At 36.1% G+C, this 15,965-nt stretch overlaps 2 long non-coding RNA genes across 11 annotated transcripts in view; one reads left to right on the forward strand and one right to left on the reverse strand.

Moving 5' to 3' along the window:
• Positions 1 to 7,351, forward strand: part of LOC144310699 (uncharacterized) — a 42,115-nt gene extending 34,764 nt beyond the window's left edge. For both annotated transcript variants that reach the window (XR_013376372.1, XR_013376375.1), the window contains one exon: positions 7,077 to 7,351. This is a non-coding gene — a long non-coding RNA (uncharacterized LOC144310699). The remainder of the gene's footprint in view (positions 1 to 7,076) is intronic.
• Positions 1 to 15,965, reverse strand: part of LOC144310698 (uncharacterized) — a 276,452-nt gene that overhangs the window by 246,442 nt on the left and 14,045 nt on the right. For all 9 annotated transcript variants that reach the window (XR_013376366.1, XR_013376364.1, XR_013376363.1 and 6 more), the window contains one exon: positions 13,814 to 13,916. This is a non-coding gene — a long non-coding RNA (uncharacterized LOC144310698). The remainder of the gene's footprint in view (positions 1 to 13,813; positions 13,917 to 15,965) is intronic.

Consider the following 15,965-nt stretch of genomic DNA (forward strand, 5'->3'; position numbering starts at 1 on the left):
ATTATGTTTTGTTCCTTTGTGAATTTGTTTAGCTATATATAGAGCTAAATCAAAAAGAAAGGGGGCAGAGTGTACCACAGCGTTTTTCAAACTGTATTCCATGGAACCCTTCTAGGGACTAGAGGTAGAGGATTGGGTGGGTGGGAGCAGCAGACAAAGCACCAAATCTTCTGTCTTCCCCCTACTGTCCCTGTCAACACACCAACAATAACAAAGCAGTTCTAACAATCTGATGTAGTGGGCTGAATCCCATTTTATTTTGACAATGACTTTTATAGCTAAAAGAGTGCTTGAAAACCACAGTTGCTGTAGAAAGTCCTACAATAAAGGAAGGATTCATGCTAAGTTCTCATCCCAGTTCTGCTAAAATATAGCTCTGTGATTCTGAGCAGTTCATTTTAGCTATAATCTCACTTCCTTCATCTATAGAATAAGGAGGTTCGAACAGTGCATAACCCTTGAGAGTGAGTACTCTACTACTAAGTTTATTATATTTACCGGACTGATTCCAACTGAGTGTATCCTTTATGTCTATTCACACTGATAAATATTTATGACACACATTTGGGAGCAGGTGTTGTCTTAATCCTGGGGAAGCAAAGATGGAAAACAGAAACCCTGCCATAAAGGTGTTCATAGTCTAAGCTATAGATAGGGAACTAATTAAATCATTACAACAAAAGAGGAGATGAGCTATGTTCACAAAAGGCATAGTAATTTCAAACTGGAATTTTCAAATTCCAAAAAAGTTTTCTGGAAAAATTGTTAAACTAGAATCAAAGTGACTTCAAAGAGACCTAAAATAAACAATCTAATATAGCCACAAAAACTTATGAAGGAGTAAGGATACCATCAAACATATTCAAAGGACGGCTGGAACGCGAGAACCGTAGGTGACAACATGGAATTCATGTCAGCCATTACGTGGCTGACTATTCAAAAGTTGCTAAGAAGAGGAAGGTCTCTAACAGGAAGGAAAGTAAATACTTCTGAACTGCTCATCTTTACTCTTGCCACCCCTAATTTTGGGGTTCGTGGGCTGAATCTTTGCACTACACAAAACACAATTCTTGTCAAGAGTTGAAATGACATCCCGGGGATTCAACTGAAATGGTTTAGTTAAAAGACCACTTGAAGCAGACACATATGGGTTTCATCCCAGCCCTACCACCAACTGGCTGTGTGGTTTAGGGCAATTTGTTCAACTTTTATGATTCTGTCTTTCCTCATTTGTAAAATGGAATGATAATACCTATTTTATGGAGTTACTGTGTCACTCTGGTCTGCAGTTTCCTTATCTATAAAATCCAAGGATTATACTAGATGCTATCTGAGACTGTTTCAAGCCTTACAATTCTCTACAATTGCTCCTGGAGTTGGGGAACATGAGGTATACTAAACTGATGTATGGATAACCAAAAAAAGGGCCAGGGAGTATGCAGTTGGAAAAAATAAAGTGGCTAAAACTCTTTGAAGTTCCTACATCAAGGTAGAGTCCATTTTCATACACACATGCACGCATGCACACACACACACACACACAGGAATATTATCCAACCTTTAAAAAGAAGGAAATCAAAAAAAAAAAAAAAAAAAAGGAAGGAAATCTTGTCATTTGTGATATGGTAAATGCAAAAAGCACTCTGGTAATGAAGTAAGCCCAACAGAGAAAGATAAATACTATAGTATTGCTTATGTGTTGAATTTTTTTCTTAAAAAAATCAAATTCATAGAATCCTTCATAAAAGTCAAAGAGTAGAAAAGTGATTACCAGCGGCAGATGGTTGGGAGGAATAGGGAGTTTGGTAAAAGGGTACAAACTTCCACTTATAAAATAAGGTCTGAGGATCTAAGGTATAACATGATGTTTATAGCTGATAACACTGTATTACATAATTATGTTATTAAAATTTGCTGAGAGAGTAGACCTTAAATGTTCTCACCAAAGGAAAAAAACGGATAAATATGTGAGGAGATGGATGTGTTAATGAACTCAGTAGAGGGAGGGAAGAATCCTTTCACACTGTATATGTATATCAAATCCTTACATTGTATACTTTAAATATCTTACAATTTAAGTTGCTTATTATACCTCAAAAGAGGTAGGAAAAAAAAAACCGTGTGGAGTTTCCTCAAAAAAGAGAAAAAATCCATCTTCTCAGCTTAGTTTCTCTAGTTACACTGGATATCTTCCAATTTGCCCTTTTATATCTATTCTCCACCCTTATCCACTCTGGTCTGTGCCCTGGAAGGCTGTCTTGTATCGTTGATGCCAAAAGATTGTGTGGGCTGAATTTGACCAATAGTAAGCCATGGCAGGAGGAGAGAGGAAAGAGAATGAGGGCAAGTTATTCATTCAGCTGGCTCCCTTCTTTTTTTTTCCTCCCCTTCTTAAAAGGTCAGGTTGGATGGTTGTATCCCATGACCAAAGTGATCTATTCTACACGACTGTTCCTGTCTGATTACTTGTAAGTACTTCTACCCATCATCCCTTTGCCTGAGGAAGACAGCTCTTCCACTCTTCCTAGCCTCAGGATACTGTAGTATCTTATAGTACTCTTGTCAAAAGTCTCTTTGTAAATAGGTCTTCCTTGAATCATCTAATTTGAACGTATCGTTTCTTTCTTGTTGTGACACTAATTTATAGACCATTGAAAGGAGAACTCGCCTTTCTCAATAGTTGCAGCAAAAGCCTCACGGATCATGCTCCTTGACTTGTATGTCATACATAACTTTAGTCATACAATCACCAATAACTGTGGCCAGAGAAATGAAGTGTTTTGATTAGCCAGACCTGGTTCATGTATCTATCCTTAGAAGTAGGATTAGTCCTACTAAAACCACATGGACTGAGAATTTGGGAGAGATAGTTCCCCCAAAGAAAATCTGAATTTTAAATGGGCATCTGATATCTTCAAAACCAACCAAGTTGCAGATGTTTGGAGTCTCAGCTCACCTATAAGATAGTGATAATACAGTATCTAAATTGGATAAATGGACCCAGGCTCTCCTATAAGTTTCTTATATCTTTAAAATCTATGGATTTAAATCCAATAATGTACACCGGTTCAACTTACCAAATTCAATTCTATTTCCTGCTCTGCCACCAAATATCTATACAACCTTGGATAAGCCAGCCAACTTTTCTGGGCTTCTATTTCCTTACCTGTAAAATGAGATGGTTGGCTTGAACGATCTCTTGGGTGTATTCTAGATATAAAATCTCTATGAATCTATGATTATCTCAGAAATTCCAAGTTTTTTTAGGGTTCTTTGACTATAAAGATCACAGACAAATTCAGTGTAACATAAGACTTCACCCCTGGAAAAAAAGGATGTATTGAAAGGATATGAAAAGTCATCCAGTCTAAGGAAAACATTAAGAAAAAACCTTTGGGAACATCAGTAATCATAGCCTTTTTGGGATCGCAAGCATTAGGGTGGTCTCTATACAGTGATTCAGCCCCAGTTTTCAGCCCCTCATAATCCCATTCAGTATTCAAACTCCTAGGTGTAACATTGGGATTGGATTAGTATAGGCTGCCTTATATTCTGGCTCAGGGTGGCAGGGCACCATGTTGGCATTTCCACCAGGACAATACAGCATAAAAGAAGAATGGTTCCCCAAAGGTAGAAAGGGTAATGAGCAAGCAGAAACTACTGATATCCTTGATACAAGCTGATGATAGCATCAAAGCTGGCTGCAACTTTGCTTATTTTTCTAGTAGAGCTCTATGTAAATTCCTTTTAAAGTTTTCTTGGAATTATACATGTAGTGACTAAGTCACAGTCCCAGAATCTTCAAAACAAAACAAAACAAACAAAAAACCAATCTCGACTTTCAAAATTCAAATGAATGGGCTAGTTCACCAAAAGATCTAGAGATTAGAAATGACAATTTTAAAAGGAGATTCACTTCTCAGAAACATTGTAAAGCAAAGACCAATTACTAGGTTTTGTTTTCATTAGACTATTATTTTTCAGCCATGAGCAAATGCTTATAAAATGAGATATTACTTGAATATACAAATGCAAATTCAAGAACTCCAGCAGGACAGGTAAATAATTTATAAATGTACAAAACGAACCAAGACCTTTTTCAGCCACTATCAGTATGTATAGATACCCAAACCCTGTAATTACACAATACCCAATTCCTAACTTGGGGCTTCAATATCAGCACTGGAAATTATGAACGAATTATACTTGGAACTCGTGTAAGGTTTTAGAGTGGAATGAAATTATCATGAATTGGCAACCTGTTGCATCTTTAAGGAGAATTTAAATAGTGTTGAAATGGATGTGTTACAAGAGTGTGCATATGCGTTAACAACACATATCAGATATGCCTGTGCCTTGTATTTATAGTTCTATGTTTGCATGAATATGGATCTATTTACCTTGCATTCCTAAACATCTGCAAAGATTACATTTTTTATTTCAGGTAAAAGTTTCATTTTTCTAAATGTGCTTAGCCTGCATAATTTAGCTACAGTGTTTCACTAATAAACTAAAATGAGGGCAGCCCAGGGCGGGGGGTGGGGCTCGCAGCCCGGGCATGATCCTGGAGGCCTAGGATCAAGTCCCATGTCAGGCTCCCTGAATGGAGCCTGCTTCTCCCTCTGCCTGTGCCTCTGCCTCTCTGTGTGTGTGTGTGTGTGTGTGTGTGTGTGTGTCATGATTAAATAAAAATCTTTTAAAAAATAAAATAAAATAAAAATAAGCTAAAATGAGTTTAAAACAGAATGAGTGGGAGGGGAACTTTGTAAGGAATTGCTATCCTGTTACTCTTTAACCATCCCCACCCACCGCCCCAAAAGTTGTAGGCCCTATGGAGGTTTCACAGGGCCTGAGGCAGGGCTTGACCCACAAGATACTTAACAAATAAGTTATGAATAAATTAATGGATGAAGATTAAAATGGTTCACGTGAGATTCAGGATAGAGTTAAGATTCCTATCCCAAGTAAGAGAACATCCAGATATGTTTAGAAAATGCCAAAGGAGATCTAAGATGAAGAGGTATATTTCCAAGCTATGGTCTATTCTAAGCCTTACCAGGACAGTAATATCTAACTGAAGCTGTTTGTCATTCTAATGAGCGCTGCACCTGATCTAACATCTTCTCACCATGGCATGGAAGGGTGGTAAAATGGAAAATTCTGCCAATATTGGATCCTTCTCCAATAGTCTGGACTCACACCTTCACTCTAAAGATGCCTCAAATGGAAACACAGGAGAGATAAAGAGTTTGAGTTCCATCAGCAACAGGAAGTATTTCCTAAAATATTGCTGTGAATAGACATTGCTTGTGCTGGAACACAAAGATGGGTACAGCATTGTTCCTTCTGTCACTGACAGGTGTCATGTTAAAATTAGAGGAAATTACAAAAGAAACAGTCATTGGAAGTTAAGGTGATAAAGGGAGGCTCTGCAGACAAAGCAAGTCGTTAGCTGGGTGAGAAAAAATTGAAATGGCTTATGAAAGAAGGCAGAACAGGTCATCATGAAGTTGATGAAAACCACAGAGTTAAGGATGGGTACAGACACTGGACACTGAGTAGACCAACATGACTCAAGAAACGGAAGCAGGGAAGTAAGTGGAAATCAAATCCCACATTCTTCCTTTAAACAAATTGTTCTCAATTTTGGCTATTCATTAAAATAATCTGAGAAGTTTTTTTTTTTTTTAAAAAGAAGTGAGGCAGAATATGACCCCAATCCCTAGAAATTCTGATTTAATTTGATCTGGGCTAAGCCCCATTCATGCTTGTTTAATTCTTTTTTTTTTTTTTTTCCTTTTTTAAGCTTCCTAGGTGATTCTAATGTACAGCCAGGGTTGAAAAACACTCTTTAGACCACCATACTATGCAACTAACATCACTTAAAAGAGGCCTTTCAATGTCATTACATATTTTGCGACCCAAGTTCCAAGTCATCAGATGTAATGCCGGTATTTTGTAAGCCTTAAACCAGTGTCATTCAATTCTTCACTTTATAGTCTTCTATTGGAAGGCTGAGCAATGAGGCTTGTTAGATGCATGGAGAGGCCAGGATAGCACCTCAAACACTTGAAAAACTATGGTGTCCTGATCCCATGATCCAGATATTCTGGCCTAGTGGTCTGAAGTGAAACTCAAGCATTGCATTTTCTAAGTTCTGCTGGCCACTCTAACATCCAGATCTACTCCCAAAACAAATAGAACACTGAGTTTCTCCCACCCCACATCAGACCTATTCAATCAGAATTTCATGGTTGGACTGAGTACTGGCTGAGTACTTTATAAAGTTCATCTGTGACCTCAAAACACAGCCAAGGTTATTATTTATCAGATAAAATATGGATTCCAACTTTTTTTTAATGTCATAGCACACTAGAAATTGACTATTTATAAAGCACACTGGAATATATTAGAGGAGATTTAAGGGATTGGTATATGGAAATATGGCACTGGTTTTAGAAAACATCTTTCCATTATTACATAGTTATGATATAAAAATTGAAAATATAAAAAAATAATAATAGTAATAATAATTGAAAATATTATAAATGATTATAAATTTAGAATTTATAGAAAACTTTCAAAATTAAGACTGGAATTTGCATTATAACTAAATCTTCATTACCAGATCTTTTTATGATTGAAATAACTACATGCAGTCTTTGATCAAGGTTCTTAAGCTAATAATCACTTCAAATACTTATTACTTACTACAAAGAAGAAATTTTATCTTTCACGAGTAAGTAATAAAAAATATAAACTATTTTTAAAACTGTTTAAAAATGTGCAACATGTTATATGTAACTGATGAATCACTAAATTCTACCCCTAAAACTAATAATAATACGCTATATGTTAAATAATTGAATTTAAATAAAATGTTTTAAAAAAGGAAAATGCTTCCATCTCCATGCATAAAGATGTTAGTTGAAAAAAAAAAAACGCAACAGTTAAAATCATAAAGATTCCGAGAGCCTTCTTTCACTGACAAAGATAGTGTTGAAACTTTTTTTGAAAATGTGAATTGGTATAGATACCAATCAAACTTTCTCAAACCTGATATTTTCTTTTTTTAGTAGGCTCTACACCCAGCATGGAGCCCAGCTCGGATCTGAACTCACGACCCTGAGATCAAGAGCTGAGCTGAGATCAAGATGTGGATGCTCAATGGATTGAGCCACCCAGGTGCTCCTCAAACCTAGACTTTTAAACAATGATGAACCTATAAATGTGCTTGCATGATTACTCTGTCTACAATTGCTTGACCAACCAAAGGGCAATAGTCATGAGGGGACAAAAAAATTTTCTCGTAACTAAGGATAAACACTCTGCAACCTGAAGATAACAGAAACTTTAGCCCATTCCCCTCACCACCACCTGTCTGTGAACTAAGCACTGTGCTTCTGGAGGATTCTTCAAAGAGTTTCAGAGTCATGATCAGGAGACTCTAGAAGTGTAGTGCCACATTGTAATACACATGCTCATCCACCCACTCTATATGCCACAGTGGCCCAGCAAGTGTTGGCTATCACACCATAATCTATTTAAACCAGCCCCAAATATTTGTGGGTTCAAGACAAAGATACACCTAGAGGCCCATATACTATATGACTCATTTGAAATTCATAGTCAAGATAGTAAAGTGTTAAAAAATATGTATTCTATTTCTCAACCTTAATAAATATATTTTGATGAATACAAAAAATCTAAAAACATATGTAAAACTATGACTTTATATGACAGGAAATAAGCAAAATATCAAAGATAACAGAATTAAAGTATTACTCTTTGTCTGCATGTTCTACTAATTAGTGGTTGAGGTTTGTTGAGTATGAAAGCAAAAGCATACATAATTTATAAATTGCTATATACTAATTCTGCAAAATTAATCTTTCTTTATTTTGGCAAATCTTTAGTTATTCTATCATGATTAAGATTGTCACATACTTCTTTAGTAGTAATGCCAAATGATGCGCTTATTCCTGGGTCACTGCAGTTCCCACATAATTTTTTTATTTCAATTTTTTTTATTTCAATTTCAAGAAATCTCACTCTTTAGAGGCAGTAGGAACCAGAATTGTTAACAAAATTATTAAAGCAATACTTAAATTTACAAAGATTTGTGAATTTTAGGTATAATATTCAAACATGGTATTGGGATTACATATGATTAAATAGCAAAGAAAACTTTATAAACTTTTAATTTCATTGTGTAAATTATCATTTCACCATTTTTATTTAATGATTTATTTTTATTATTGAAGTATAATTGACATACAATGTTATAGTAGCTTCAGGTATACAACATAGTGATTTGACAATTCTATACACGACTCAATGCTCAACATGATAAATGTAGTCACCATCTGTCACCATCCAATATTATTACAATTTTATAGACTGTATTCCCTAAGTTGTACTTTTCATCTCTGTGACTAATTTTTTATAACTTGAAGTTTGCACCACTTTATTTATTTTTTACCATTTTTAAAACAACATCTAAACCTATATAGTAAAGAATGAATATCATATTTCATACGTATTACCTCTAGACCTATCTATATAAAATTTTAAGAGTAATATGAATTTTAACTGTTATAAAATGTCTTCATCTGTCACAAATAACTCACTAATGCCATACTGACATATCTCAGGAACCCCATTAGAAGAGAGTGATGCAAGAAAAGGGACTCTCTACATCACTAGGAAATGATTCTTTATTGAGTAAGAATCTATCACATTTAAGCTATCTTAAAAGAAAGATCTAACAAGTTGACTAGTTTGCCATTCCCTTCATCTAAGTGCTTCTGCTGTTCAAATATTCCCCATAGACATCACCTACACAGCAAAATAAATGATTGACAAGGGCAGCCTGGGTGGCTCAGCAGTTTAGTGCTGCCTTCGGCCCAGGGTGTGATCCTGGAGACCGGGGATCAAGTCCCGCATCCAGATCCCTGCATGGAGCCTGCTTCTCCCTCTGCCTGTCTCTCTCTCTCTCTCTCTCTCTCTCTCATGAATAAATAAATAAAATCTTTTTTAAAAAATGATCGACAAAATTAAAAAACAACCCACAATATGGGAGAAAACATTTTCAAACCACATATTTGATATTCGGTCAATATACAAAACATATAAGGAATTTTTACAACTCAATAGAAAAAAAATAAACAACCACTAAATAATCCAATTAAAAATGGGCAAAGGATCTGAATGGATGTTTTCCCAAAGACATTCAAATGGCAAAAAAGTATGTAAACAGGTACTCAACATTACTAATCATTAGGGAAATGCAAATCAAAACCACAATGAGATACCACTTCACACCTGTTTGAGATGGCTATTCTCAAAAGACAGGAAGTAACAAATGCTGGTGAGATTGTGGAGAAAAAGGGAATCCTTGTGCACTGTTGGTGGGACTGTAAATTGGTGTAGCACTATGGAAAATAGTATGCAAGTTCCTCAAAAAAACTAAAAGTAGCACTATCATAAGATCCATCAAATTCACTTCTGGTTATATATCTAAAAAACAAAATCACTATCCCAAAGAGATATCTGAGTCCCCATGCCCATTGCAGCATCATTTACAATAGCCAAGACATGGAAGTATCTATCAAGGGATGAATGGATAAAGGAGACATAAGATATAAATATAGGTAGGTAGATAGATATACTCTCACATACACACAGTGGAATACTACTGAGCCATAAAAGAGAAGGAAATCCTGCCATTTGATAGATATGGAGGGCATTATGCTAAATAAAATAAGACAGAGAATGACAAACACTGTATGATTCCACTTAGATGTGGAATCTAAAAACAAAAACCAAACAAACAAATAAACAAAAACCCTCATAGAAACAGAGAGCAGATTGGTGGTATCCCAACACAGGTGGTGGTGGTAGTAGGAGAAATTGGTGAATATGGTCAAAAGGCACAAACATCCAGTTCTAACATGAATAAGTTCTGGGAATATAATGTACAGCAGATGACTACAGTTAACAATACTGTATTGTATATTTGGAAGTTGGTAAGACAATAGATCTTAAACGTTCTTACCACAAAGAAAAAAACCTTTTGACTATGTGAGGTGATGGAATGTTAACTGAACTTATTTTAGTAATAATTTCCCAACATATACATATATCAAATCATTATGTTACATATCTTAAACTTAAGAAGGTTATATGTCAACTATATCTCAATAAAACTGGGAAAAATAAATATTCCCTACATTCTGAAGAGGAAATTATCTGAGATATTGCAATGGCACAAACCACAAGTCTTTAAAGAGGACATACAGCAAGAGATATAAAGGAGTTTTTATTTGAGGTCTGAAAAGTATTCGTTATGAGAGCAGATATATGAGAGTTAAAGATTGTGAATGTCAACCCTCAGCAACAGATCTTGAGCTACAGAGGTGCCCATATGTTCTAGGAAAAAAACTGTCCTTTGTGTTTGAATTATGCACAGCCCTCCAAAACAAAGCTCAGAAAAGGAGTCCCTATGACTTGGGTATACAGGTAGCACTAAAATCTATTCATGAAACCTCATTGGTGACTGGCTAGGCAATATTGGGGAAGAAGGTACTTTGGTGGAAGGATTGTGGAAATAAGGGAGGCAGAGGTAGGAGAATCAGGGGGTAGGAGGTGTGTGTCTTTGCATGTATGAGTGTACTGTGATCAAGCTTCCACTACTCACATGAGAAAGCAACATGACCAAGGTAGCAGAGTAGAAAGGCCCAGACCTTCTTATTCCTTGACTTAACAATAATGTATATGATCCAAAAAAGCCTTTATGAGAGCTCCAAAAATCAGTTAGGGAGTCACAATACCCCCAGGCTATCTCAAAGCCAAGAACAGTTTCATTAAAGTGGGTACGTAAAGCCATTTCATTGGAACCACATCTGCCCCTCCCCAAGACAGCACAGTTTACAATTAAGATGAAAAGTCCAACTCACAGCTTCTCCTTTAGGAAGGAAAAGAAGAGTGGAATGTATGTCCAATGTATCGGTTTTTCACAGGGATGCCTGAGGGATTGGTTTCTATCTCGCCTGATTTGGAATGCTGATGGGGAACCAGCATATCTTGGATGCCTGGGGGCCACGGAGAACAAAAGAGAGCTCAGCAGTTTATGGAACTCCATGGAACTTGTAATACAACAGTAAGAAATCAACACAGTTCATCATGATCAGAAGTAGGCACTCTGGCAGCATCTCCCTTGAGAGGGAAAGAAAAGAGTGAAATGTACATCCCACATTCCAGCTTTTCAGGGGGCTGTTTTGTTTTGCTTGACTTAGAGTGCTTATGGAACTGGCATACCTTGGGTACTTGGGGACCACAGAGAACATTCAAAGAAGACTTAGCACCAACCCTCCTCAAACTCTTCCAAAAAATTGAAGAAGAGAGAACACTTCCAAACTCATTTTATGAGGCCAGCATTATGTTGATAGTGAAGACAAATAGAGACATTACAAGAAAAGAAGACTATAGGCCAATATCCCTGGTGTAAAAATCCTCTATAAAATACTAGCAAATAAAATGCAACAATATATTAAAAGAATAATGCCCATGACTAAATAGGACTTATCCCTGGCACACAAGGATGATCCAACATACAAAAATCAACCAACATGATACAACACATTAACATAAAGAGGATAAAAATCACATGACCATCTCAATAGGCGAAGAAAAAGCATTTGACAAACTTCAACATCCTTTCATGATAAAAACGCCCAACAGACTGAAAATAGAAACAAATTACCTCAACATAATAAAGGCCATATATAACAATCCTATAGTGAAAAACTCAACAGTGCAAAACAAAACAAAACAAAACAAAAAAAACTTTATCTAAGATCAGGAACAAGACAAGAATACCCAATCTCACCACTTCTATTTGACATAATACTGGAAATCCTAGCCAGAGCAACTAGACAAGAAAGAGAAGTAAAAGGGGCACCAGGGTGGCTCAGTGGTTGAGAGTCTGCCTTTAGCTCAGGTTATGGTCCTGGGGTTCTGGGATCAAGTTCCACATCAGGCTCCTCACAAGGAGACTACTTCTCCCTCTGCCTATGTCTCTGCCTCTCTCTGTCTCTGTCTCTCTCTCTGTCTCTCATGAATAAATAAAATCATTTTTAAAAAAAGAAAGAGAAATAAAAGACATCCAAATTATGAAGGAAGAAGTAAAATTGTCTCTTTTTGCCGATGACATAATCTTATATGTAGAAAACCCTAAGGATTCCATACACACACACAAAAAAACCTGTTAAACTAATAAACAAATTCAGCAGAGTTGCAAGATACAAAAATCAACATACAAAAATCCATTGTGTTCTTATATGTTAACAACAAACAACCTGAAATGGAAATTAAGAAAACAATCCCAATTAAAATAGCAATAATAAGAATAAAACACACAGTAATAAATTTAAGGAGGTGAAAAACTTTAAAAACTACAAAATATTGCTGAGAGAAAGAAGACGTAAATAAAAAGAGATCCCAAGTTCATAAATTGGAGGCTTAATATTGTTAAAATATCCATACTACCCAAAGCAATCTATAGATTCAATGCAAGCCCTATCAAAATCCAAATGGTTGGGTTTTTTTTCCAAAGTGAGAAAAACAATTCTTGAATTCATATGGAAACACAAAAGATCCCAAATAACCAAAATATTCTTGAGAAAGTAGAACAAAGCTTGAGGCTTCACATGTTTCTACTTCAAAACATAATACAAAGCTACAGTGACCAAAACAGTATGGTATTGGCATAAGGACAGACCTATAGATCAATAGAACAGAACAGAGAGCCAGAAAATAAACCCTTGCATATATGGCAAATGGTCTTTGACAAAGATGCCAAAACTATACAACGGGGAAAGGATAGTCTCTTAAACAAATGATCCTGGGGTAATGGGACATCTACATGTAAAAGAATGGAACTGGGTGGCAGCGGTTTGGCACCTGCCTTTGGCCCAGGGCGCAATCCTGGAGACCCGGGATCGAATCCACGTCGGGCTCCCGGTGCATGGAGCCTGCTTCTCCCTCTGCCTGTGTCTCTGCCTCTCTCTCTCTCTCTCTCTCTCTGTGTGTGTGACTATCATAAATAAATAAAAATTTAAAAAAAAAAATTAAAAAAAATCTTGTCATATGCCACAATATGGATGAAACTTGGAGACATTCTGCTGAGCCAGTCACAGAAAGACAAATACTGCATGATCCCACTTATGTGAAATATCTGAAGTAGTCAAACTCTTAGAAGCAGAAAGTAAACAGGTGGTTGCCAGGGGCTATGGGAAGGGAGAAACAGGAAGTTGTTATTTAAAGAGTATAGAGTTTCTATCATGCAAGATGAAAAAGTTCTAGAGATCTACAGCACCGTGCATATAGCTCACAATACTGTACTGTACACTTAAAAAACTTGAGAATCTAGATTTCATGTTATATGTTTTTTTATCACAATAAAAAATTTAAAATTAAAATAGAGTCATGAACAGTAGCTACACCCTGTAAGTAGTCGATGATCTAGATATCAACAATCTAGAGTGTCCCATACAATGGTTTTGAAACTTCAATTAACATTGGAATCATTCTTCACTTAACTTGTCCAGTAAACTCATTAAAGAAACTATAAAAGGAGAACAACTTGTATTGTGTTGGGTTGGAGGAGAGGGATCCAGATTTCAGACAACACACACTACCACTGAGATCTCACTCCCTCTCAGCCCAGTCCCTTAAGAAGCCCTGATGTAATCTAAGCTCTCCTCCTTTTATGGATAAAGAACTTGCAGCTCCAAAAGGAAAAGGGACTCACCCCAGAGTATGCGGTGAGTTAGTGGCATTCCTGGCTAGAATCCACATCTCCCAGTTCCCAACTTGATGTTCTTCGAGTTCTCATTAAGCCACTTGAGGCTTATCTGGAAAATGAGGAGAGATAAAGGGTCAGGCAGTGGGTCATGGAGAGAGGGGGACATATTTAAGACTAAGCACCAGTCAACAGATTTCCAATTTCCATAGTTTTTTAATGCCTATTTGTTTTCATTATAGAAATAATATCCATTTATTAAAGGAGATTTTGAAATTGCAGAGAAGCAGGAAAAGGAGAAAAATGTATAATCCTACCAATTATATACACAACCATTAACGTTTGCATGTGTTTTCTTTCTGTCTTTTAATGAGTAGATCACTGAGCTTTCACTGAACTGTGCTCATACTGTATGTTCAATTTTATACCCTGCTTTACTTACAGTATAATAGCAATTGCTTCTCGGCCTTTTGGCTAAGATCAAGTGGAGTACAGTATAATAGCATAAGCATTTTCCATTTGTAAACATTTTCTTTCATGGCTACCTAATATGCTTTGATGTAGTTGTGCCATGCAGGACATTTTTAAAATTTTTTTTACTATTTCAAATAATGCTAAAATGAACATATATCTGTATATATAATAGTTGATCCATGTTTATGATAGTGTACCACAGTAAAATTATGACATTGAAGAATTTAAAGATTTTTTAAGTTTTTTGATAAATAGTTCCACATCATTTATCTTATTATTTTCTTATCTTATTTTCTTATTTTCATTGTTTTAGAATTCCAGAAAAAGAAAGTAGTGATTAATAGTAATTATATTCACCATTATTCCCTCAACACACAGGGAGAAACTACTGATTATCCTGGTATATTCTTTCCCTATCTTTTTGAAAATACATACATGTATACACATTATTACTGAACTGCAATCATGGTATGGGTTTGGTTTTTGGTAAAAGAATTTGTGAGCAAATTCCCATGTCACTAAATAATACTTGAAGACCAAATAGATTTTGTTATGATTAACAAAGAAAATCTATTTTCTTTCTCAAAGAAAGCACCAGTCAACAGATTTCCAATTTCTTTCTCAAAGAAAATAGATTTTCTTTGTTAATCATAACATTTTATCCCCATTACATACCCAAACTCGTTCTTGTCTACCCCAAGTGCAACCATACCCATATCCCCGTACCCAAATAACAGATTACATGCAGGACCACTCCTAATAGGACAATCCTCAAGGAATAATGTTGGTTGTAGTTCTCATGGGAAGTTTCTGAGAAATTGACCCTAGAATGGACCCTGGGCAGTAGCAATAGCAACCAGCATTTCTGCAGAGCTCAGCTCAGAGTGATGCTCCGATGTGCCAGCCACAGCCACATCTCTGGGCCCTGTAATGTAGGTCACTGGTTTTCATTAGAAGATTTTTCCAAAAGCACAGTAGTTAAAACAGAAACTTTGGCATCAGACCACTTTGGGTTCAAATCATGAATCTACCTCCTTCTGGCTGTTTGGCTTGGATTAACTTAACTGCTCCAAGCTTTGTTCTTCTCACCTGCAAAACCGAGCAACAGGAGTAGCTACCTCATATGTCTGAAATGATGATCAGATGAAGACTATGCGCATAGAGTGCTTAGTAACACACGTCATGGCAGGCTCTCAATCAATTTTAGCTATAATTATTTGAGAAGTTCTGGCAACTCACAGCTTTCTCTTCTCACTCACAAATATGACTTTCTCTTTCCCCATTAATCTATTAACAGGAAATATTTTTTAATTGATAATTCCCAAGGCAGTTATTCCAGCAATGAATATGGCAACTCACAATGTTATCATATTTATCTTATCACAAATGTTATTAATATCTTAAAATGGTTGAAATCGTCATTAATTATTTTAATAAATAATTTTATTCCAGCATTTCCTATTCTCAGGAACTTTACATGGCAATATCTCTTTCAATTTTCATAAGCCTTAAAGTTTTATTATTACCAGTTTTCAAGTGAGTAAACTGGCATATAGACAATTTAAGAAATTTGCTAAAGGTCACATCACTAGAAGTTGAAGACTCAGGGTCTGAATCCAAGCCCACAGACTGCAGGCCCTAAGCCCCAACCACCAGGCCAGGAGTCAGCAAACCTTTCTCTGTAAGG

This window comes from Canis aureus, chromosome 3 (assembly GCF_053574225.1).
Source record: "Canis aureus isolate CA01 chromosome 3, VMU_Caureus_v.1.0, whole genome shotgun sequence".
Taxonomy (NCBI): Eukaryota; Metazoa; Chordata; class Mammalia; order Carnivora; family Canidae; genus Canis; species Canis aureus.